Here is a 26,815-nt window from a genome sequence, read left to right as displayed (position 1 = left end):
TAAGCATTGTATTCAGAATTCACTCATATGCCCATCAAACCAAAGTATGTTCTTTGTTTTTGGAGACATCATCTAGCTGCCTTCCCATATTACCTACTAGAGCAGTGGTTCTCAACCTGTGGGTCGCGACCCCTTTGGGGGTCTAACAACCCTTTCACAAGGGTCGCCTAAGACCATCGGAAAACACATATTTCCGATGGTCTTAGGAACTGAGACACCACTCCTCTATTGGACTCCAGGCGGGCCCGCCCACATGCAGATATGCCCACATATGAGTACCCAGCATGATGACATCATCGCGCCAACCCTATCACATACACCCCATACAAATACAGGTGTATGTGACAGGGTTGGCCCCATAATGTATGCTGGGGTCCGGCCCCATAATGTATGCTGGGGTCCAGCCCCAGTGGTCCAGGGGTTCCCAAAGGTGTGGACGGAGTCGGCAAAGAAGGAAGGACACGGAGACAGCTTTCAGTTGATCAGCATAGCCAGGTTCTCTAGCAAGGTTCTCCAGCCAGGTTCTCTCTTTATTCTGCTGTTACATCTGTATTTATAAAATCTTCAAAACAAAGGGGGGAAGGGGGTGGAATGGCTGGATCAATGGGCCCATTAGGGCTGTGCTTGATGGTGGTGTCGGCGTCCGGGAAGGAGTCATCTGTGCCCTCTGGGTTGGCTGATATGGATGATTCAGGGGAGGAAGAAGGTGAGGCGGAGGCGGAGGGCGGTGTGACATAAGGTCGGACTAGACTAGACTAGACGGTCTGGAATCCACACAGGTGAGTCTGCGTCCTGTGGAAATATACAAGCATATCCTCTCCCCCAGGTTAAAAGTACATCAGGTCCCTTCCAGGCTCCTGGTGGGCCTTCAACATCATGAAATCTATCCCCTTAACACTGGGTGGGAGAATCAAACTGGGTGGCGCCCAATCTTTTGACTGGTCATGCCCCCAAGGGAGTGGCTTTGCTGGCTCCCTGGGTCCAGCTGACGTAAATTAAACTGAGTGTATTCTAATGTCCCTCAACAAATGTACTTATGCGGACCAGTCACACATGTGTAGAGAGCAGCTACTGTGTAGAAAGCAGCTGCTGTGTTGAAAGTAGCAGTACTGGAGGTAAAACGACACTTCATGAATTATAATTACTGGGTAAATATAAAATCATGTACTGTAAAATCATCAACTACTGCAAAAAAATATCTGTACCATGGGAACTTAATCTGGATGCTCATCGGTCTTTTTATATTCAGCTGTGGTTGATGTGAATACTGCCCCCTTGTGATAGTAACAGGCATGTAAAAAAACAACACAGAGAATGGTAAATCATAGGAAACTTTAATGAACTGTATTGACTGAACTATGCCATGTATCATCTTTTGTATTATTAAAGCTATTGTTATATATTATTTTCATTAGCAAACCATCCCATGACAATGGACCGTGTAGAGAAGAACGTTAAGAAAAGAAAATATAGTGAGGATTTTTTACAGTATGGTTTTACCTCAATAATTACAGCAGGAATTGAGAAACCACAATGTGTTATTTGTTGTGAAGTTCTATCAGCCGAATCTATGAAGCCGAACAAACTAAAACACCATTTTGATGACAAGCATCCGAGCTTTGCTGGCAAGGATACCAACTATTTTAGAAGCAAAGCTGATGGACTCAAGAAAGCCAGACTTGACACTGGTGGCAAGTACCACAAACAAAACATAGCAGCCATTGAAGCTTCATATTTGGTGGCACTCAGAATCACCAGAGCTATGAAACCTTACACCATTGCTGAGGATTTACTGTTGCCAGCGGCCAAAGACATTGTTCGAGTTATGATCGGAGACGAATTTGTTACGAAATTGAGTACAATGTCCTTATCTAATGACACTGTCCACAGAAGAATAGATGACATGTCTGCTGATATTCTTGATCAGGCAATCCAGGAAATTAAATCTGCTCCACTTCCAATATTTAGTATCCAGCTTGATGAATCTACAGACATTGCAAACTGTTCACAGTTAATGGTTCATGTGAGGTATATTAATGATGATGACTTTAACGATGAGTTGTTTCTTTTTGCAAACCTCTTGAAATGACAACTACTGCATGTGATGTATTTGACACAGTTGGTTTATTTCTGAAAAAGCATAAGACCTCTTGGGAAAAGATTTTTGGTGTTTGCACAGATGGTACTCCAGCTATGCTAGGATGTCGATCTGGATTTCAACATTTGGTACTGAATGAGTCACCAAAAGTCATCAGAACTCACTGTATGATTCATCAGCAAATATTAGCAATGAAGATGCTGCCACAAGATTTACAAGAAGTAATGAAAAGCATCATAAATTGTGTCAATTTTGTAAAGGCGAGCACTTTAAACAGTTGACTGTTTTTGCAACTGTGCAACGAGTTGGATGCACCAAACAATGCTCTGCTATTTCACACTGAAGTGAGATGGTTGTCGAGAGGAAAAATTTTAAAACGTGTTTTTGAGCTTCATGATGAACTCAAAATGTTTTTTAATCAGAAATCAAGACCTCAGTTCGAAGCACTTTTCAGCGATAAAAGTGAACTACAGAAAATAGCTTACTTGGTTGACATCTTGAATGAGTTAAATTTATCACTGCAAGGACCAAATGCAACATGCCTCGACTTGTCTGAAAAGATCTGATCATTCCAAATGAAACTTCAGCTTTGGCAAAAAAAAAAAAAATTGGATGAAAATAAAATTTACATGTTGCCTACCTTATCTGCTTTCTTTGAGGAACATGACATTGAACCAGACAAAAGGATTACGATGATAATTTCTGTGAAAGAACACTTGCACATGCTTGCAGACGAAATTTCATCATACGTTCCAAATCTACCTGACACCCCATTTGCACTTGCCAGAAGCCCGTTCACAGTCAAAGTTGAAGATGTTCCTGAGACAGCACAAGAGGAGTTCATTGAACTTATTAACAATGATGCAGCGAGAACTGATTTCTCTACAATGCCAGTTACAAAATTCTGGATCAAGTGTTTGCAGTCATATCCTGTTCTGTCTGAGACTATGTTGGGCCTTCTTCTTCCATTTCCAACAACATATCTTTGTGAAACAGGGTTTTCCAGCTTGTTGTTTATCAAGTCTAAATACAGAAGTAGACTTGTGGAAGATGATTTTCATTGTGCTCTTGCAAAGACTGCCCAGAGAATTTCTGATCTGGTGAGAAAGAAGCAATCTCAACCTTAGCACTGACATTGGTTTCTTAAGCATACTGTCACAAAATGTAGCAATGTAGTTTACTGTTGTTATATTAAGACTGTTACCCATGCTACACCATGCTTCAAGACAAAATTTCATTTATTTGTAATTAGAAATAAATATTTCACAATATATAATTACATATTGTTTTTGTGATTAATCACTATGCTTTAAGTTCAATTTGTAACAATGAAAATAGATCCTGCATATCAGTATTTACATTATGATTCATAACAGTAGCAAAATTACAGTTATGAAGTAGCAACGAAAATCACTGTCAGCACAACATGAGGAACTGTATTAAAGGGTCACGGCATTAGGAAGGTTGAGAACCACTGTACTAGAGGCCTGGTGCACAAAATTCATGCACTGGGGAGGTGTCCCTCAGCCCAGCCCACACCCTCTCCAATCTCAGACATCCCTCTCACAATCTGGAACTGCTGGCTCCTAACCGCTCGCCTGCCTGCTGGTCTGATTGATGCTTAACTGCTCCCCTGCCAGTCCAATAGCCCCCACTGCCCTCCTCTGCTTGCCTGGTCCCCCACAACTGCCCTCTCCAGCCACCCTGGTTGCCCCCAACTGCTCTCCCCAGTTGCCCCCAACTGCCCTCCTGTGGATATGGCCATCTTATGACCACGTGGGGGTGGCCATCTTGTGACCACATGGCGGGGGGCATCTGTGCGACCATGTGACGGTCTATTTGTATACCTCTTTATTATGCAGGATGGTGTCTTCCTCTTCTAAACTGGAGGACTCTTTTCTAAACTCAAGTGATAATGGAGTAATGCTGTGTACCACCTTTATCATCAATACCAAAAATTAAAATGCAGATCAGGATTACTCTTCAAAATATACCTCCATCCCCATGAAGCCACACACCTGTGCAATGAGATTATCATTGATCAGGACTTTGGCAATTGGCTTTACAACCAATTTATGAGCATCAAAAGAACAGTAGGGTCATTATTTTATAGTCACAGCCAATGCACTCAGGTTTGCTTGATCCATTTCTTAACTTTTTGTCTACTATTATCCCAAGTCAAAGCCAAAAATATTTTCTATTTCCTGAACATTTTCAAATAAATATACCTGTATTACTCTCTCTATATATATGATATTCTTTTATCTAAAACTAGAGGCCCGGTGCACAAAAGTTTGTGCACTGGGGGGTGGGGAGAGGAGGTCCTTCAGCCCGGCCTGTGCCCTCTCGCAGTCTGGGACCCCTCGGGAGATAACGACCTGCTGGCTTAGGCCTGCTCCTGGGTGGCAGAGGGCAGGCCCAATCCCTAGGTGCAGCCCCTGGTCGGGCTCAGAGCAGGGCCAACTGGGGAGTTGGGGGGGGGCGCCGCCCCCTGTCATGCACAGAGCAGGGTGGATTGAGAGGTTGCGATGCCACCCTCAGTCATGCTCAGGGTAGGGCCGATTGGGGGGTTGGGGCACCACCCCCTGTCACACTCAAGGCAGGGTCGATGGGGAGGTTGCGGTGCCACCCCCTGTCAAGCATAGAGCAGAGCCAATCAGGGGGTTGGGGCGCTGCCCCCTGTCACACACAGAGCAGGGCCCATCAGGGGGGTTGGGGCTCCGTACCCTGTCACACACAGAGCAGGGCCGATCAGGGAGATGAGGAGTTCCCCCCGTCACTCGCAGAGTAGGGCCCATCAGGGGTTTGGGGAGCTCCCCCATGTCACTCACAGAGTAGGGCCGATAGGGGAGTTGGGGCACTGCCCCCTGTTACACACAGAGCAGGGGGGATCAGGGCGTGGGGGCACTGCCCTCTATCACCCACAGATCAGGGGGTTGGGGCGCCGCCACTGTCACACTCAGGGCAGGGCCAATGCGGAGGTTATGGCTCTACCCCATCACACACAGAGCAGGGCCTGTGGCAGGGGGGGATTGGGGCGCCGTCCTCTATCACCCACAGAGCAGGGCCGATCAGGGGGTTGGGGCGCTGCCACTCTCACTCAGGGAAGGGCCGATGGGGAGGTTATGGCTCTACCCCATCACACACAGAGCAGGGCCCGTGGGGGAGTGGGGGGTTTGGGCGCCGCACCCTGTCACACACAGAGCTGCAGGGCGATCAGGGGGTTGGGGAGCTCCCATGTATCAGGCACAGAGCAGGGCTGATCAGGAGGTTGGGGCTCCTTCCCCTGTCACGAACAGAGGAAGGCAGATAGGGAGGTTGTGGCCCCTCCCCTTGTCACACACAGAGCCGCAGGGCAATCAGGGGGTTTGGGCGCTGCCCCCTGTCATGTTGATCCCGGTGCCTGGAGGCCTCTCAGCTCCGCTGATCTCGGTGCTGGGAGGCATATTACCCTTTTACTATATAGGATAGAGGCCTGGTGCAAGGGTGGGGCTGGCTGGTTTGCCCTGAAGGGTGTCCTGGATCAGGCTGGGGGTCCCCACTGGGGTGCCTGGCCAGCCTGGGTGAGGGGATGATGGCTGTTTGCAGCTGGTCACACACCCTTCAGGGTGGGGGTCCCCACTGGGGTGCCTGGCCAGTTTGGGTGAGGGGCTGAGGGCTGAAGCTCCCAACTGCTCCTTTTTTTCTTTTTCATTTTTATTCTGGGCAAACTTTAGCTCTGGCTCCAGCTCTGAGGCCTCTGCTGCTGAAAGAAGGTATCTGGTTTGTTTGGGTTTTATAATCAAAACAATGTATAACTCCAGCTCTGAGATCCCGGCTCTCTGAAAGCAGGTTTCTGGGGTTTTGTTTAGCTTCTATATTTGTTACAATGTTTCAAACTGCAGGCTCAGAGGCCGGCAAAGCAGGCGGGGAACGTTGGTTTCTTCCCTCACTGAAGCAAGCAAGCCTCATGTTAGTTTCAAGCTGCTGGCCGCCATCTTGGCTGGCAGTTAATTTGCATATCACCCTGATCAGCCAATGGGAAGGGTAGCGGTTGTACACTAATTACCATGTTTCTCTTTTTTTAAAAAATTAAATCTTTATTGTTCAGATTATTACATTTGTTCCTCTTTTTCCCCCCCATAACTCCCTCCTCCCAGTTCCCGCCCGACCCTCCGCCCTCACTCCCCACCCACTGTCCTCATCCATAGGTGCACGATTTTTGTGCAGTCTCTTCCCGCATCTCCCACACCCCTTTCCCCCCCCAAGAGTAGTCAGTCCATTCCCTTTCTATGTCTCTGATTCTATTATGATCACCAGATTATTTGTTCACTTGATTCTTAGATTCACTTATTGATAGATGCATGTTTGTTGTTCATAATTTGTATCTTTACCTTTTTCTTCTTCTTCCACTTCTTAAAGGATACCTTTCAGCATTTCATATAATACTGGTTTGGTGGTGATGAACTCCTTTAGCTTTTCCTTATCTGTGAAGCTCTTTATCTGACCTTCAATTCTGAACGATAGCTTTGCTGGATAAAGTAATCTTGGTTGTAGGTTTTTGGTATTCATCACTTTGAATATTTCTTGCCATTCCCTTCTGGCCTGCAAAGTTTCTGTTGAGAAATCAGCTGACAGTCGTATGGGTACTCCCTTGTAGGTAACTGAGTTTCTTTCTCTTGCTGCTTTGAAGATTCTCTCTTTGTCTTTTGCTCTTGGCATTTTAATTATGATGTGTCTTGGTGTGGTCCTCTTTGGATTCCTTTTGTTTGGGGTTCTCTGCACTTCCTGGACCTGTAAGTCTATTTCTTTCACCAGGTAGGGGAAGTTTTCTGTCATTATTTCTTCAAATAGGTTTTCAATATCTTGCTCTCTCTCATCTTCTGGCACCCCTATAATTCGGATGTTGGTACGCTTGAAGCTGTCCCAGAGGCTCCTTACACTATCTTCATATTTTCGGATTCTTTTTTCATTTTGCTTTTCCGGTTGGGTGTTTTTTGCTTCTTCGCATTTCGAATCTTTGACTTGATTCTTGCGCTCCTCTGGTCTGCTGTTGGGTGTCTGTATAATATTCTTCATTTCAGTCAGTGTATGCTTAATTTCTAGTTGGTTCTTTATCATAACATCGAGGGTCTCATTAGATTTCTTGAGGATCTCACTACATTTATCGGCGGTCTCACCAGTCTTTTCGAGTGCCTTACTAAATTTATCGGCAGCTTCTAAACAGTTCTTGAGAGACCTTAAAAGTGTGGTTTTGAGCTCTATATCTTCCATTTCTGACATTTGCATCCTGTTTCTTTGTCTCCGCAGTTTTTTATCTTTTCTTGGTGCACCCCCTAGTGGTCTTTGTGTGCAGTCTTGTTGTAGTTAAGCCTTGATTGTTGTCGGCAATACCGGGGGTGATTTGACCTCCAGGCTAACTGGCTATGAGAGTCAGCTGTGCCTGCAGTGGGAGAGCTTCTGTGCTGGATCTCTAGGGTGGTGCTAATCTAGCGTTTGCCTGAGGCTATCCAGCAAATGGCTCTGTGCAGGGCTTGGGTGGGGTGGGTCCCCGGGGATCTATAGGGTGGGCCGGAGTGAGCAGTTATGGCTGCTCTCTGTTCTGTCCCTAGGTGCTCTGCCTCACAGAGTCCCAGCAACCACTGCAAACCTCGGAGAGAAAGCTGCCTTCGTGTTCCGACTGAAGCGAGACCGTCCCGCCTCTCCCGTTTGAGTCTGGGTCCCTAGAGACTCGCCCGGAACTGGAGCTCAGAGTCTGAAACTCCCTCCCGATTGAAAACAACAACCGCGCACTCCGCACCTTAGTATTTCACTTCAGCACTGCGCCTTCTCTGAGTCTCGGTATGATATTCTCTTTCCTCCTAGTTGTAGAATTTCCACTCAGCCAGCCTTCCTGTGGTTCTGGATGATGTCCGTTCCATCTTTTAGTTGTATTTTTGATTGGTTGTTCGAGGCAGCAATCTCCGGCGTTAACCTATGCCGCCATCTTGGTTTCTCCACCATGTTTCTCTTTTATTAGATAGGATGTATGATTTGTAGTCTCATTTTTCATATTTTCTTATTTTTAGAAGCTCCTTTTAAAAATATCTGGCCCTCAAAATATTTAGGGGAATCTTTGCACATTGTTGCCACTTAATGAGAGAAGGGAGGCATAGAAACATAAAAGTAAGTAGTAGTGGACAAAATTAAATAATAAACTATTGGGTATAAAACTAGAGTTCTTGAAAATGACATCCAATTCACTTACTAGTATTTTTGCAGGTGACAAAATGGAGCCCAGGGAGGTTAAATGACTTGACTGAGATAAGACAGCTAATGAATGAAAGAGAAAGGACTAGAACCTATGTACCAGAACTAAACATATGCACTTCAATTTTGTTACATATAAACACAGTAAGAAAATATCCATTTGTTTATAAATGTGGGATTTACAGGTGAGGCTCTGTGATATACTGAAAAATACCTGAAGCTGGCAGTCAAAGGCCACTTGTTCCCATCTCTGTTTACCCACTTAGTGAATGTGTGGCCCAAAACAAGGTACTTTCATTTCTATGCGCCTTAGTCTCCTAATCTGTTGCATGGAGGTGCCAAGCACACCACAAATGCTCAGAGTTCTCCAGATTCCTTAGTGGACAAAAACAAAGCACCCACCTGAAATCCTGCCATGGACTAGGGTGAGGCTTGCCTAAAAGAGGCTCTCCTTCTTAAGGAGATAGTCAGTCTTCTACAGGTGCAGGATTGGCATTTGTACAACCCTGAGTGAGTGCCCCCTTAAATTGTGTGCCCTAGGTACCTCACAATTTGCCTCATCCTAGTCCTTTCGCTGGTTGAGAGGACGTCTAATAATAGCAATGGCTAAAATTTACTAAGCACTCACCATTTCTAGTCACTATGCTAAGAATGTTTCAAGTCTTATCTCTTTAATTCTTTCCTCCCACCATGTAAATTAGGTTAGTATTATTATGCCTTGTTTATAAATAAGGAAACAGAGGATTAGAAGATTAAGTAACTTGTGCAAGATCACACAATCAGTTTTTGTCAAAGTTATGACAGTGGATTTTGCATATTAACAACTTAGTCAGCATTATTCTGCTACAGAAATGAGCTTGAAAGAAGTGACTTTAATACTACTGCAATTTAATGACCTGACTCTCAATATAAATAACCCTCAAACAGATGCACTATTATGCTTTGTTATTCTGTAGCTCCTGTCTTTTCAGTATCCATGGGAAACTTCTTCAGAATTAAAATGAAGAGTGAAACCAAGGGAAAGGACCTGATTATTTCCTTAGTGTGTCATCTGTATCATGCAAATATAGTAACTAATGTAACAATCCTTTATATTAATGTTTGTAGATCTGAAATATGCCCCTTGTGCTAACACACCTAAACAAAGGGTCACATGAATTAGCTGTTTCCTGAGATGGTGAAAGTTTCAGGACAAAGCATTGATGTAGCAGTTTGGGAAGGTGAAATAAGGACAATGCACATAACATTTGTGTGATTTCCACAATATGGGATAAATATTATATTTTATCTCCTTTATTCTTAATAATCAGCATTCTAGGTGGCTAGTATTATTGCCAATAAACAGATGACAAATATAAGGCTCATAGGTTAAGTAACTTGCCCCCAAAAGTCTCCAAGCTTATCAGTGACAGGGAAAGGAGTCAAAGCCTGCACTGTCCCTAAGACCCAAGATATTTTCTCAGTGACCTGAAGCTTCTTATGCTTTGAATCTAATTGTTTAGGGAGCTTGAATTTATAGAGAGATGGTGAGGACATTGAAGAATGCCCACTAGTGCATTTTCAAACATCTGTTGTGTTGCCTTATAAATTAGAAAATCGAAGTGGAGATATATAAATACTTACTGAGAGGCAGAAATCTCACAATTATAGAAATGAAAATGAATACAAATAGGTATAAACTTAGAATATTCTGGATATGTAATATCATTTCTTCAAAGGAAAATAAAATTGTATGTGTCACTATGTAATCTGTTGATATATCTAAGTTAGTATCTAATTAGCAAGGAAAAACATCTGGAAGGGCACATAGCCTACTAGTAATAATGGTTCCATGGAGTAAACAGCTGTTAGGTAAAAGAGACATAGGTTAAATTTGAACTTCTAATATGTATTATTATATTATTTCATTTTTTTTAAATAACCACAGATTGATTTCATAATATGAAAAAATAATTTTTTGATACTTTCAACATACAGAAAACAATTTTAAACAAAATCATAAAACCAGTAATGTATTAATATTAAAAGGTGTTCACAATATACTCTTCAATGGGAAAAGTTCCAAATACAACCTATATAGTAAAATCCTATTATTTCAAAATAAATCAATGTATATGTAAAGTTTGTTAAAATATATAATTCCAAATATTTACACACACATACACACAGAAAGTTCCTCTTAAGTTGGGACTGGGGCTACCTCTTCCTCCTCTCTCAAGTCTGAGGTAGTTGGTGAGTTCCTTAGCAATATTCTTGCTCTAGACTTCTCAAAAGTTGATAGAGCACAAACAGCTCCCTCATTCCCCAACATATTCAAACTGAAACCTTCATTAATACAAATATGGATTTTTCTAAATTTCATTAAAAAAATGACTTTTTAATAATGAAAACCAACAGTATTTTAAAAATCAAATTAGGGAGCAAATATATCATACAATCCCAATCTATTTCAAAAGATAAATATGGATGGAAACACCTTGAAGAGATAAACTAAGTTTCATTTTTCTACAGCATCCAAAAATCTGTCATTCATTCATTCATTCATTCATTCATTCATCCTTCTATTCATCATATAGTGTTTGAGTGTCCTGTTGTCAGCTAATGCCAGCCTAAATCTCCGTCTCTTGACCTCCTCTTTCCTGAGCTCCAGATCTGTAATAGCCTACACTTGACTAGACCTGTTTAATGTTAGTGTTCACCTGTACACACATGACCAGAATCACACATAATAGCACACCAGCATAAATCAAAGAGTCCAGAAGCCCTGGAAGGCAACCACTGAAGGGAAGGAAACAGGAGTAGAGACATCCTGATACTTTGAGCATTTCAGCTATCTTCTCATTCATGCACTCACTTTTTAAAATAATGATTTGTTTCTTCCAGTTTGAGCTCACTGCCAAGACAGTGTAAAAAGATTTAAAAGATGCAAAAATTCTTGGGAAGTCTCCTTCTTGGTTTCTCTCATAAGCATGAACAACAGAATTCAGGCACTTTCTATAATTGTGCTGTTAAGTTTCACAGTTTTCTGGACATGCCCAACTGCCAGGCAGTGGACTTCCACACAGGATTTCCCCAGAGATGAGCCAGGTGAATAGAGTATTTCCTGACTGTTATATCTGGCTAGGGTCTCAGATTAGCCCTGCCTTCTCTTTACCTAGCTAATTCCTCCTTATCTCTCAGGTCCCAGGTTAAACAGCACTTCCTGTGGGAAGTCTCTCCAACACACCCAAGACCAGTCAGGTACAGTACTTGTACTATCTGCTCTGTCCCATTACACTCTGAATTTCCTTATCATGGAAGCTACAACACTTCGTCATTATTGCTGGCTTCACTAATTTCCCCCTTAGACTGCAAGTTCAAGGAGGGCAAGGCATGTGTTTTATTTTGTTACCATGGTAATGTGTTACAACTCTAAAGCTTCATGTTTATATTTTACTTAAGTTCAAAACTGGTGTGGATTCTTAGTAATAATTTTTACTATACCTAAGAGTGTCCTCACCCTTTTATAATTTTATTATAATTTAACCTGATTCATATAATAACAAATGAATTTCTATATGCTATTAAAATCGCAAAGATGTATGTGTTTATGTTAATAAGAGCCTTGAAATTTTTGATTGACAGGCCTTTGTTCTTTAATTTTATGTTTTATCTCATAACACCTATCCAGGAAAGACAAAATAATATAAAAGATCAAAGGAACATAAATCTTTCATAATCTTGCCACAGCACTGATACATTTTTCTTAAATAACTAATTATGAGAGGAATGACATTTATTTTCTATTGCTAACAAAGGTATTTCATGTTGCATTTAGAATAGATCTAGCTCATTTATGAGTTTGTCCTCTTCATGTCCCTGAAATCCATATGGGTAAATTTTGGGCTTTTGTGAATAGCCCTTGATAACTAGTTTGATGTGTGTGCACAGGAGTGCTTGTCAGAGTGTATTTGTGTGTACCGAGAACAATAATCTGTTTCTATATACCCCTTCATTAATATTAGTAGATATGCTTTGTGTTCTTTTACCTTCAATAAACTTACACTTGTGGTAAGGACCAAAATTAAGTATTTAGGTTGATGTTTCCATACTCTCTTGAACATACTTAACTATTTCCTTAGGGTCCAGTTCAAGACATGGAATTGCTGCCTCAAATGGTATACACATACTTAATTTAATTCCCTACCTGCCAACCAGAAAAGTTGTACCAATTTAAAGTCCATAAACTGGAATTAAGTGAAAAAGAGCCTCAGGAAGTGAGGATTATGGCTGTATTGATGTCCTGCTAGAAATTGCAGGTCTTAGATTCTACTGAGAAGCAGCTTTACAGCCACAATAATAGTAAATACACTTCAGGGTAGTCTGTAATGGCGAGAGCACAGAAATTGGAGTCAGTAGCCTTAGATTACAGTTTCAGTTTGATGAAGAATATATAAAACTGTTTTTAAATCCTTGTATTATCATTATTATGTAACAAAGTGTACTCCCTGGCCAGCATCACAGTAAGCGGGAGTTAATCCAAGATCTCATTGAGCCAATGTGTTGATCAGACTATTCTGTTCAGTTATCACAAGAATTTTACCAAAGAAGGATTCTGCTCTCATTACCTGAACATTTATTGCCAAAAATTCCTTGAAAAAGAGAAATATGCTTGGACTTTGCAAAATGTTGCAGATGTCTGCTCTAAATGCTTAGCACTTCTCTTCAAACCTAAGAGTTGCTAACTCAGGTTTTGGTGTCCAAGAGATAGGAAGACTCAAACAAATGACTTGGGCAGAAATTGCTGATTTTGGTGCAGGATTGGCCAGGCTGGGTGCCCAAGAGAAACCTCTGAATAGTAAAATATTTATATAAGGGTTAGATGACTGAGGCAGACATTGTATCTTAGACCCTGGAAAGAGAGCCATTTATTTTCCTACTTGCACGTAAGTTCTTCTTTCTCTTTTTCAGCAGATAGAGTTTGGCACTGCAGAGTCCCTCTGAAGCAGCATGACTCAGCCAGATACTATAGAAAGAGGCCTGTAAGAGCAGGTTTGTTCTATTGGATTGTATGACTATTTGCAAAGGATAGACATAGGTATTACTTAATAGTGTTTGGGTGTGAGGACTAGACCTCCTTTCTACATTTACTTCAGATACTACTAGAGTAATTGGAATTTTTTTGCAATTACATCAACATTTTTCATACTTTACCTATCATATATTACTTTTCGTAATTTGGAATTAAAAATAAAATTTTAAATGGTCAAGATATAGAATAAAAAGGAAAATTAGATTTAAAAGCAGTACCACAATGAACTGGGTTTTACACCAGTGCTCTCTCACCTTTTTGTTTTTAAGTAAAAATTCAATGTCCATCAAAAATGCCATTTTCCAAATTTTTCCCATAGATATATTCTGTATTAAGCAATCTCCAGTTATGGAATTCTGAATGAATTAATTATGAACTGGTTATTATTATTACTTAACAATATTACAGCAGAAATTTCTTTTAAAGAGAGTTAAACCCCTAATGTTTAAACTAATGTTCAAAGTTATTGACTTTCCCCAATATCAAAAGGGCAAGGGCATAAAAACATAAAGGTATATGGAAGGTCCAGTAAAATTATAAATCAGAGGATGTAAAAAGGTAAGGCACCTTGATCAATCTAGTCCCCTTATTTTTATGGTTGAGAAAACAGGAGCTAAGAAAGGTCCAGTGATGTGTTGATAGAGCTGATTTGTGGGTGAGAAAGGACTAGGCATCAGAAATGGAAAACAGCACTCCTAACAGATTCTCAACTATAGGCATGTATTTTCCACTGTCCCTATGATAGACATCCAAGTTGCCTTCAATTTTCTACCACCACAAATATATCCTTATGCATATTTCCTTATTTAACTATGTAAAAAAATGACTCTGAGATATACATCTAGGAACAGAATTACTTGGTCATTGAGCATGTGTACCCCTGCTATGAGTAAGCACTTCTATATTGATCTCCAGAATAAATGCATCAGTATGTACTTCTATCAACAGTGTATGCAGGTCCAAATAACCCTCAGCAACACTTTCATTCTAATTTTTATCTGTCTATGAGGTAAATGATATATCATTGCTGTTTAACTGGAAACTACTAATTGATTTTAATGCTAAATACATCTTGTATGACTTGATTATATTTCGGGGGGGGGATGTTTATTTTTTTATTATTTTTTTGGTGTGTGTGTGGTGGGGGGGGGGGAGTTGCCACTATGCTGTATACTAGTTTTTGCATCAGTACCATGGTAGGGTTGTTTACTTCATATTTTATGGCAAGAAAAAAGAATTAGAAGTTACACTTTTAATGAAAAATTTAAGAGCTCATCCAATACCAATTCTTGAATATTCCATGTTACCCACTATTAGAAATGCCAAGTTTAACATTTTCAAACCTTCTTAGAACTGAAGTTTTACTCTGTTTATTAAATTGTATCTTAGATTTTTCACCCTGTCTTATCTTGTTTTAATATTGTTGCTTCTCAAAACATTCTAATAGCTCAAAAATAACATTTCTCCCATTTTTGCTGTCTGGAAAGCCAAGAACAACAACATAACAATAAATTTAGCCAACATTTGTTGAGTGGTTACAATGTATCTAACACTTTACTTACATTATCATCCTTAATCCTAAAGTACACATAAAGGTATAGATGCTCTTCTTATCCCCATTTGAAACATGAGAGACTGAGGTACAGAAGACTCAGCTGGTTTGATATGGAACTTAGTCTTAAATCCAAATCTCACTGCAGCAAGCCCATACCCCTAACCACTGTTAAATTAAAATGAATTGTATGAAATAGTCAATGTTGGAGCATTTCCAACCAATAAAATGTCACTTTATTATTTTTTAATCATATATATATATATCCCCAAAGGAGATAATCCCATGTGGTAAAACAGTGGGTGGATGCTTCTGATGAAAGGTGCAGCATTTCACTTCCCTCCTGATGTGCTGGCAGGAGAGAACCACAAGTCGTTTTTCAGTACAAAGTGCGGAACACCAAACAAATCAGTGAATAAAGTTCCTAGGAAAACTAGCAGTAGCTCCCCTACACAAGGCTGAACTGAAGGACAAGAGTCTGAGGAGTAGCTCTGAGAGTTAGGGTAATAATGGAGGTGTCAGTGATGACGCTGTAGGTATGTAACAATGAAGCCACTTTGTTGCCAAGTCAACAGACATTGAACTCTGCTCAGGCTGCCTTGAAGCCTCTGGCCCCAATCACCCATCACTGGGAACTGAGTGGAACAGGAGACAGCAACCTTGGTGGTTTGTGGCTGTGGGAAGGCTCTTCATTCAGTACTTCAAGCTTATGAACTCCCTGCTGTTGGCAGAGTGAAGAGAGGACCTTCTTTGAGTGAAAAATCTGTTCATCACAATGGCTGATTGGTCAGATATGATTCCTTATTACTGTTTCATGTTGCAGCTAATTCTCTGTCTTTTGCTCCTCGTCACATTAGTGATACGCATGGCCTTTCAAATTTGAAAATAACTTTGGACAACTTCAGTCCAGAAGATGTAGCCTCTCTGAGAAGAGCCTCAAGATCAGTTCACCTCTGCAGCTCTCAGAAAGAAAAGAAAGAAGATGAGGCTAAAAGAGAAGAAGACCATGTCGTCCATTACCATCGCCTTTTGTACTGAATCGCTGGCTCTGGATTTGCTCACAGAACCACGGATCTCCATGGCATTTGGCATAAGAGCCGAAAACATAAAGATACAATAATGTCCTTGTCTCTGCCTCCACGCATTCTTATTATTATCTACAAGTTCCACATTTCATACAGGTTTTGTAAGTAACTTACCTTCACTCTCAATACCTTTTATTATGTGACTAGAGGCCGGTACACAAAAATTTGTGCACTCGGGGTGTCCCTCAGTCCAGCCTGTGCCCTCTCATAGTCTGGGACCCCTAGGGGGATGACCACCTGCTGGCTTAAGCCGGCTCCCCAGGGGATTGGGCCTAATCTGGCAGTCAGACATCCCTCTGGCAGCCCAGGCGCCCTCAGGGGATGTCAACTTGCCAGCAGGGAGCAGGCCTAAGCTGCAGTCGGACATCCTTAGCGCTGCTGAGGAGGCGGGAGAGGCTCCCGCCATCACTGCTGTGCTGGCAGCCATCAGCCTGGCTGGTGGCTAAGCAGAGCTCCCCCTGTGGGAGCGCACTGACCACCAGGGGGCAGCTCCTGCATGGAGCGTCTTCCCCCTTGGTGGTCAGTGTGTGTCATAGTGACCAGTCATTCCCAGTCTTTCTGCTGTTAGGGTCAATTTGCATATTACCCTTTTATTTTATAGGATAGAGGCCTGGTGCATGGGTGGGGGCCAACTGGTTTGCCCTGAAGGGTGTCCCAGATCAGAGTGCAGGTCCCCACTGGAGTGCCTGACCAGCCTGGGTGAGGGGCTGAGGGCTGTTTGCAGGATGGCCACAGCCTCTTCAGGGTGGGGGTCCCTGCTGGGAGGCCTGGCCAGCCTGGGGGAGGGGCTGATGGATGTTTGCAGGCTGGCCAAGCCCCCCAGCAGGGACCCTCACCCCATGAGGGTGTGGCCAGCCTGGGGGAGGGGCTGATGGCTCTTAGCAGGCTGGCCACAGCCCCTTCAGGGTGGGGGTCCCCGCTGGGGTGCCTGGCAAGCCTGGGTGAGGGGCTGAGGACTGTTTGCAGGCTGGTCAAGCCCCTCAGCAGGGACCCTCACCCCATGAGGGTGTGACCAGCCTGGGTGAGGGGCTGAGGGCTGTTTTCAGGCTGGCCACAGCCCCTTCAGGGTGGGGGTCCCCACTGGGGTGCCTGGCCAGCCTGGGTGAGGGGCTGAGGGCTGTTTGCAGGCTGGCCACAGCCCCTTCAGGGTGGGGGGTCTTGCTGAGGTGCCTGGCCAGTCTGGGTGAATGGCTGATGGCTATTTGCAGGCTGGTCAAGCCCCTCAGCAGGGACCCTCACCCCATGAGGGTGTGGCCAGCCTGGGCGAGGAGCTGATGGCTGTTTGCAGGCTGGCCACGGCTCCTAGCCACCCAAGCTCCCAGTGGAGGCTGACTGGAAGCAGGTATCTGGGATTTATTTATCTTCTATAATTGAAATTTGTTGACTTGAGTGGAGGCCACAGTGGGCCAGGGCAGGCAGAAAGCTTGGCTTCCTCCACCACCAGGGCAACCAAGCCTCCTGCTTGCTCCAGCTCTGTGGCTGCTGGCCTCCATCTTGGTTGGGTTAATTTGCATATAGTTGTTCTGATTGGCTGGTGGGCAAGGCTTGGGGTGTAGCAGAGGTGTAGTCAATTTGCACGTCTCTCTTATTAGATTAGATAGATAGATATACTAGTGGCCCAGTGCATGAAATTCATGCACATTAAAAGGGAATTAGAGGAAACATTGTAATACTAGAGGCCCAGTGCACAAAATTCATGCACTGGGGGAGATGTCCCTCAGCCCAGCCTGCACCCTCTCCAATCTGGGACCCCTCGGGGGATGCCCAATTGCCGGTTTAGGCCTGATCCTCTGACTGCCTGTCAGACATCCCTCTCACAATCTGGGACTGCTGGCTCCCAACCACTCGCCTGCCTGCCTGCCTGATTGCCCCTAGCTGCTTCTGCTTGCCAGCCTGATCACCCCATAACCACTCGCCTGCCAGCCTGATTGAAGTCTAACTGCTCCCCTGCCTGCCTGATTACCCCTGCCTTAACTGCCCTCCCCCGCTGGCCTGGTCCCTCCCAACTGCCCTCCCCTGCCAGCCTGGTTGCCCCTAACTGCCCTCCCCTGCCAGCCTGGTTGCCCCTAACTGTCCTCCTCTGCCAGCCCAGGTCAACCCCAACTGCCCTCCCCTGCTGGCCTGGTCCCCCCCAACTGCCATCCCTCCCCTGAAGGCCTGGTAGCACCCATCTGCCATCCCCTGCTGGCCTGGTTCCCCCAACTGCCCTCCCCTGCCAGCCTGGTTGCCACTAACTGCCCTCCTCTGCCAGCCTGGGTCAACCCCAACTGCCCTCCCATGCTGGCTTGATCACCCCTAACTGCCCTCCCCTGCCAGCCTCATTGCTCCTAACTGCCCTCCCCTGCAGGCCTGGTCCCCCCAACTGCCCTTCCCTGCAGGCTTGTTCACCCCTAACTGCCATCCCCTGCAGGCCTGGTTGTCCCTAACTATCATCCCCTGCAGGCCTGATAGCCCATACCTGCCCTTCCCTGCCGGCCATATTGTGGCAGCCATCTTGTGACCACATGGGGGTGTCCATATGTTGACCACATGGGGGCATCCATCTTATGCCCACATGAGGGTGGCCATCTTGTATGAGGGTGTGACAGTCAATTTGCATATTACCTCTTTGTTTTATAAGATTGCTATTTGCCCTGTCTCTATAATAGAAATGTCAGAGATGAAAGAAAATTAATAAAATGTATATGAAAATATTCCTCCTGTCAGAGTCTGGAGTGCGCCACAGGACCCAGAGTCAAGTCCCTGCCCACCCGCATGCACCTTGAAATCATGCGACATCCAGACCTGGCCAGCTCCACCCCCATTGGACTAGATCCAAACTCGGCCAGCCCAACCCCCATCAAGCCCTGCTGGGTGGAGGGTGCAGCCTCAGGTCCCCTGTCAAGCACTGCCAGGAGGGGGGCGCAGCCTCAGGGCCTCAGTCAAACCCTGGTGCAGGGGACGAAGCCTCAGGTCCTCCGTCAAGCCCTGCCAGGTGAGGGGTGCAGCCTCAGGTCCCCCAGCACATGCCAGGCAGGGGGTTCAGCCTCAGGTCACCTGGCACACCCTCAAATCCCTGGGTCTGGGGCGGAGGGTGTGGCCTGAGATACCCCAGCCCGGCACCAGGGCAGGCAGCTTGCCTTGAGGTACCCAGTCAAGCCCCATTGGGCAGGGGGCACAGCCTGAGGTCCTCTGCTAAGCCCCACTAGGCAGGGAGTGTGGGGCATGGCCTAAGGTCCCCTGCCCCAGTCTGGGCTGGGGTGCACCTTGAGGTACCCTGTCAAGCCCTGATGGGTGGGGGGCATGGCCTGAGGTCCCCTGTCAAGCCCCATGGAGGGGACCGCAACCTCAGGTCCCCTGTCCCAGGGCCATGCAGCCTCAGGTTCCTGCTGATCACTCATTATGGCTCATTATGGGAACTCTGCCTTCACTGTGGGCACAGCCATCTTGTGTTACGGGAACCCTGCCTCTGCTGTGGGCATCTTGTGATGGTGTGAGCATTAATTTGCATATTACCTCTTCATTATACAGGATATACTAGAGGTCTAGTGCACAAATTCATGCACTGGTGGGCCCCTCTGGGTGGCTTGCGGGGATCAGGCTGAAACCCACAATCCAATGTTGCCTGAAGCTCCTAACTGCCATTCCCACTCATCCGAGCCCCACTGCACCTGCCTTGGGCTCATGCCCAATCAGTCCCGATTGGGAGAGGCTCACGCTGCCACAACAGCACTTGCCAGCCATGAGCCCTGCCTCTGGTGCCCTCCCGAGGGGAGTGACCTGTGGGATTAGGCTAAAACTGGTTCTCTAACATCCCCCGAGGGGTCCCAGACTGTGAGAGGGCACAGGCCAGGCTGAGGGACCCCACCAGTGTACGATCTGAACAGGGAGGGCTCCAGGGCATATCTGGTCCATCTAGTTCAGTCTTGATGGCCAGACCCCAGCAGCAAGCTAACCTACCGGTCTGAGCTTCTGCCCCCTGGTGGTCAGTGCAGGTCATAGCGACTGGTCAACCAGTCAACTGTCTGCCTCCTGGTGATCAGTGTACGTTATAGCAAACAGTTGAGTGGCCTTAGAATATCATTAGCATATTACGCTTTGATTGGTTGAACAACCAGTCACCAGATGACCCGACACTTAGCATATTAAGCTTTATATGTACACACACACACACACACACACACACACACACACACCAGGGGCCCAGTGCATGAATTCATGCACCTTGAAAGGAACTGTGGGCTGGGAGGCTGTGGTAGGCACAGGGGCGGGTCTCAGCCCATCCTACGCACCCCCACCCAGCCCCTCCCACCATGGCCCTGTCCGCCTGTCCGCCTCCATGCAGTGACGGTGCCGGTCCCGCTTGCACCCACTGAAGGCACAGAGTGATTGGGGCCGGTGCCAGCACTGGGTGCAAGCAGGGCTGGCACCAGCAGCAGGTGCAAGTGGGGCCAGTGATGTCAGTGCATGCAAGCAGCAGCTGCTGCCCCAATCACCCCTCAGGAGCAGGGAGAGGTGGAGAAGCCCTCAGGGGCAATCAAGGCTGGCAGCCGCCACTCGCACCCACTGGCAGCACTGAGCAATTGGGGCCAGTGCCAAGCACTGGCAATGGGTGGGAGCGGCGGCTCTGACACCAGCAGCGGGTGTGAGTGGGACCAGCATCAGGAGCAGGTGCAAGTGCCAGGCAGGACCAGGGTGTGTGGGAGCGAAGAATTTTCAGTAACCACCAGAGGCTCGTGCTGATGACAGTGATCGGCACCCTTGGTCTGGTGCCCCGGCTCACTTGCTCCCCCATCCCACCACAGCCGATGTCCGCCATGTTCTGTGGATGCTCCCTGGTGGTCAGTGCACATCATAGCAACTGGGTGTTCAGTTGTTCGGTTGTTCCGGTTGTTCCTCCATTTGGTCTATTTGCTTATTAGCCTTTTATTATATAGGATTGTATTTTAGAAATGAGGCCATGCCACCAGCCTGGTGGGGCTTGATGGAGGACCTCAAGGCATGCCCCCATCACCGTGGCCTGAGACGGGAGACCTCAGGCCGCACCTCCCGCCCCAGCACCAGGCTGGGGGACCTTAGGCCACATCCCCTGCCTGGAAGGGCTTGATGGGGGACCTCAGGCCACATCTCCCACATGGTGGGGCTTGATGGGGGCCCTGAGGCTGCACCCCCACCCAGCGGGGCTTGACAGGGGACCTGAGGCTGTTCCCCCCTCCCGGCACTGGGCCAGGGGATCTGAGGCTGCGCCCCCTGCCTGGCGGGGCTTGACGGACCTGGATCTTGCCCAGTGGGGGTGGGGCCAGCTGGGTCTGGGTCTCACACAATTTCGAGGCACATGCCGTTGGGTGGGGACTTGACTCTGGGTCTTGTGGCATGCCCCAGACTCTAACAGAAGGAAGATTTTCATATACATTTTACTAATTTTCTTTCATCTCTAACACTTCTATTATAAAGGGCAAATAGCAATATTAAAATATTTCCTCTAATTAATTCCCTTTTAATGTGCACAAATGTCATGCACCAGGCCACTAGTCATCCAATAATTGGTAATGGGTCTGCTATCTGAATCCTTAGTCTTCTATCTCCAGTCTTCTAAGAGCGGAATCATTATTGTCATTTATTTCCGGGACTCAATAGGAAAATATTTTTCTGGTGACTCACTGGAAGGTAATACAAGAGATAGGAAAATACATGAAGGTAAAAGAAATGCCATAATGGTTATTTTTTCCTTTTCCAATATTCATCAGGCAATATACCCTACAATTCAGAAATGACACTGAAGCTCACAGATTATTAAAAATGCTTTTCACTTATTGCTGTTACACTTTCAAATATTCTATAATTTACTATTTCTTATTAAAATCATGTCTTTAATGGGAGAGAGAAGGCAAGGAAACAGGAGTAATACTTGTTCAAGTCTACCATCTCCTACAATACTAAAGGTTTTGCAATTTTTACCTTGCATTAGCTCTATGTATAGTATATCTACTAAAATATCATTTTTACAACATAATCAAAAGAAATATACTTTGTTTTATTTACAAAAAGCATTTTATGAAACAGCTTGCACATAATTATCCCAATTTTGCTTTCAATCACATAATAAAAAAGGACATATTCATTCAGTTTTATGAGTCAATTTGATGATGATTAACAAATATACATTTCCTTTTCTTTTATTCATTCAACAAATGTTTACTGTGCACCGAGTAAGGAAAAGGCACTGCCAGACCAAATCATATGGCTATCACAGGCTTTGTCTTTGATATTCCAGACACTGTTATCCAACTACAACATGACATATATTTATATGCATAAGTAGGCATGCACACTTTATTAAGCAAAATTAAATTATGCAGTCTTTGAGCTCTGAATAGAAGGTCATGTGGTAGTAGCATAAGGTTTAGAAATAAACAAGCATGGGTTAAAATTCTTGTTCTGCCACTTATTTCAGATATGTAAACTTAGAAAGTTTATTTAGCATCTCCAATATTTAATTTCCGAGTAACAAGGAGATTGTTACTCGGGTTTTAAAGGAAAGCCTATGGAATGTAGTTCACCCAACCATTCTGTGTAAAAATTCAATACATTGATTTTTCTCATTCCACCTCTTCCCTTTCTTACCAGAAATGACTCTGCCATGAACTCAATAGCAAAACTATATCATAGAGAATATTCATAAATGTACAAAAAATTAAACATATGTTTACATTATGAATGTAATTCAATGCCATTTCTGTGAAATGGAATCTTGACTGGTAGAGTTCAAACTGCTTTCCTTAACCCACTTGGACCTTAGATTAACAAACTATGTATGCATGGTTTGGGAGGTTCTGGTATTCTTTGAGCCTCAGAATGTTAATATATAACAGAAACATAATGCAAAATAATGGATTGGTAGTAGAGCCACAAGAACAAGAGTCAGGAACTCTTTCTGGGACCCACTTTCTAAGTAAAACCTGCTGACAAGACAAAGCACTACCACACATTTAGAAATGTTGTGGCTATCTGGGATCTACTAAACAAAATAAACTAACAAGCAAAATAGAAACAGACTCATAGATAGAGAACAGACTGACAGTTGTCAGAGAGGAGTGAGGTTGTGGGGCTGGATGAAAAAAGTAAAGGGGTTAAGCAAAAACAAAAAAACTCATAGACACAGAAAACAGTATGTGATTACCAGAGGGAAAGGATGGGTAAGGAGAGGAAGAAGAGTTTTTTGGGGGAATAAATGGTGATGGAAGGAGATTTGACTTAGGGTGCTGAGCACACAATACAATATATGGATGATGTATTATAGAATTGTACACCTAAAACCTATATAATTTTATTAACCAATGTCACCATAAACAATTCAAGAAAAATAAAAAAAATGTGGTAATCAATGAGTTTCCCATTTCTTCCCTCTAAGTTCTCAGAAGGAAAGGAAGAAGCTCTCTTAATAATTTACAAGAAATATATGTAAGAAAATTAGGCCTCTAGGGAGTAGTCACCAATACATGTCTTCTATTAATGTTATCTTTTAAATGCCCACAGTGGTTGGCAAGGTGTATGGTAAAATTCAGAGACCACCCAAAAACACATGAAGCCAGCCCATTAGTGAACAAGCTAAGGGAACTCACTAAGATAACTTCTTTACATGGTGAGCTGATTTAATCATGTCCACAAGGCTCTGCAATATTGTTCTGAAAGAGATTGTTCTGAGACAGCAATGTTCTATAAATACACATATACAAATAAACATGTGTTATTTGTATCTCTGCTTCTTCTACAACAATTTTCTGCATGTCTTTTCTCAGTTTAATGCTGTCCTTATTGGGGATTCTCATTTTACTAATATTTTTATTTTTCTATTATAGTTGGCATGCAATATTAGATTAGTTTCAGGTGTACAACATAGTGATTATAGATTTATATAATTTATGAAGTGATCCCCCTAATAATTCTAGTACCCACCTGGCACCCTACATGGTTATTACATTATTGATTGACTATATTCCCTATGCAGTACTTGACATACCCATGACTCTTTTGTAACTACCAATTTGTACTTCTTAATTCCTTCACTTTTTTCACCCATCCCCACAACCATCCTCTCTTCTGTCAATCATCAAAATGTTCTCTGTATTTATGAGGGTTTTCTTCTGTTCTGTTTGCTTATTTTGTTTTTTTTAGACTCAACATACAAATGAAATATATGGTACTTGTCTTTCTCAATGTAACTTATTTCCCTTAGCAAGATACCCTCTAGGCATCCACGTTGTTGCAAATGACAAGATTTCATTCTTTTTTTATGGCTGAACAATATTCCACTGTATATATGTGTCACTTCTTTTTTATCCACTCATCTATGATGGACACTTAAGTTACTTCACATTTTGGCTATTGTAAATGATGCTGCAATGTATATATGGATGCATAAGTTTTTCAAATTAGTGTTTTGGGTTTCTTCAGATAATACCTGGAAATGGAATTGCTAGGTCCTTCTTTGTCTCTTATTATAACCTTTGTTTTAAAATCTAGCCCAGACGGAGCAGGTCAGTGGTTGAACATCAACCTATGAACCAGGATGTCAGGGTTCCATTTCTGGTCAGAGCACATGTGGGGGTTGTGTGCTTGATCCCCAGTAGGAGATGTGTAGGAGGCAGCAGATCAATGATTCTCTCTCATCGTTGATCTTTCTTCTCCCTTTCTCTTCCTCTCTTAAATCAATACACACACACATACACACACACACACACACATATGCATATGCATATCAGAGGCCCAGTGTACAAAATTCATGCATGAAGCGGCGTTCCCCTCAGCCTGGCCTGCACCCTCTCCAATTTGGGACCCCTTGGGGGATGTCTAACTCCTGGTTTAGGTCCGATTCTGGGGATCAGGACTAAACTGGCAGTCGGACATCCCTGTCACAATCCTGGACCACTGGTTCCTAAACACTCACCTGCCTGCCTGCCTTGTTGCCCCTAACTGCCCCACCCTGCCATCCTAATCGCCCCTCACTGCCTCTGTGTGCCGACCTGATCACCCCTAACTGCCCCTCCTGCTGGCCTGGTCACCCCTCATGGCCCCCCCCCCACTGGCCTGGTTGCCCCACACAGCCTGCTTGTTCAATCATTTGGTCATCTCTCACTAACCCCCCTGCCAGCCTGGTTGTAGGCAGCCATCTTGTCAGGGCATGAGGGTTAATTTGCATATTACCTCTTTATTATATAGGATTTTGTTTAGTATAAGTATTAGTTTTTTAAATTTCCATGAAATAACTTTTTTCATACCTTTACTGCCAGTTTGAGTGGGAATTCCCTTTTAATCTCTAAATTTGGGCCTTTATCAAAGGATTTCTCATTTTTAAGTGAATGTATATAATCATACCTGAGCTGGTTTCCCTCAGAATTCTGGCAATGCTGACTCTGATTCAAGACCTTTGCTAACACAGAAGTGGATCTACTTAATGTTAATGGGTGTTATTGTGATTGTCTGTAACAGCTGTACATTCCAATCTAGAGATGTAATCATGACAACAAGGTGTTCAAATAGCCAATACTCAAAATCCTTTCACTGTAGTAAAATGATATGGTATATTTTTCTTATTCTAAAGTTTATTTTCTCTTCCCTCCCTCTGTGCTGTAACAAATTGAATGGTAACAAGTAGCTCATGTATAGTCTTTTTCATTGGAATTGGTAGTGAGGGTCTGTTGGTGATCATGGAATTCTGCAGCACCTCTTGTATGTTGATCAAATTCTCCCTTCTAAAATGAAAGCAGTCCATGATATAAAATAGAGAGAAAGGGAAGCATTTTATTCCTTTCTTTCTGTTTTAAAACCATGAGAAGAATATATTTTTTCATAATCATAGAACTCCCACTTGTTTTCCTACCTGGCGAGAAAGTCTGTCCTAAATGTCGCCTGTAGCCCAGACCACTCAAAATTAAAACAGTGTGCTGGCTTTCACCTCAGAACTCCTGAGGAAGCACCTAGCTAGCTAATTGAAAGCGGGAATCAGACTACATTTCCCATGAGCCCACGGGCCTCTTCGCCCACACAGGTTGATCTCTGTGGACGGTGGCTGGAACAGGACAATAGATTTCATGGCAGGAATAAATGCTCTCCCTGTAGCTCTGGTACAAAAGAGGAAGTGGTACTGAGTGCATGCTGAGAAGTGAGAAAGCCACTTAACGGAGCCGGCAACCAATAGAGCAAGAGCCTTGCAGCACTGGGCCAGGCTTCGAGTATTTCCAGCGTTGGTATTTCACTCCAGTTGATGTAGCCCAACACCACCACTGGAAAGATCTCTGGGTGTCTTACCTGGAATACTAATGCGTTGGCACAAGAGTACAAAGGAGACCTACTGCTGAAACACATCGTGGAAGTTGCGGGTCAATAAATCAGTCACTGGTTTAATCCAAACACCAGAGACATCCACAAGCACTTAGATCCGCTAGCCGGTTCCCAAAGATACCTCACGCCACCCCGCCACCCCTCCCCCACGGGCGGGGGCAGCTTTCTGCCCATCCCACTTCAGCTGCCCAGATCCAACTGAGCCTATAATTTAGGGAAGCCCTGGTAGCTGGGGTCGCGTTATGAAGCGGGGAGGCTGTCCGCCAAGACCAGACCATATCATTAAAACGCTCACGTCGCAGTAGCACATACTGGAGGTGGGAGCCCTGGAATCAATGTGGGAAATACTACATCACTATCTCCCCTATGATGCACATGCTGCCAGCTACACATGGAAATATGAAGGGAAGAACCTGAACATGGATATAACCTGGAAGAGAATGGGATCTAGGATGAATTAG

At 44.3% G+C, this 26,815-nt stretch overlaps 1 pseudogene across 1 annotated transcript; it reads left to right on the top strand.

The window, feature by feature from the left end:
* The first annotated feature begins 591 nt into the window (after positions 1-591).
* Positions 592-26,815, top strand: LOC308511762 (cytochrome b5 domain-containing protein 1-like; annotated as a pseudogene). Its single transcript has 2 exons — positions 592-706; positions 26,212-26,815. The product of its transcript is annotated as a cytochrome b5 domain-containing protein 1-like (transcript).

The sequence above is a fragment of the Myotis nattereri genome (assembly GCF_964212035.1).
Source record: "Myotis nattereri genome assembly, chromosome: X".
Lineage (NCBI taxonomy): Eukaryota > Metazoa > Chordata > Mammalia > Chiroptera > Vespertilionidae > Myotis > Myotis nattereri.
Note: the sequence above shows the minus strand (reverse complement) of the source record. Positions and strands in the feature narration are given on the sequence as shown.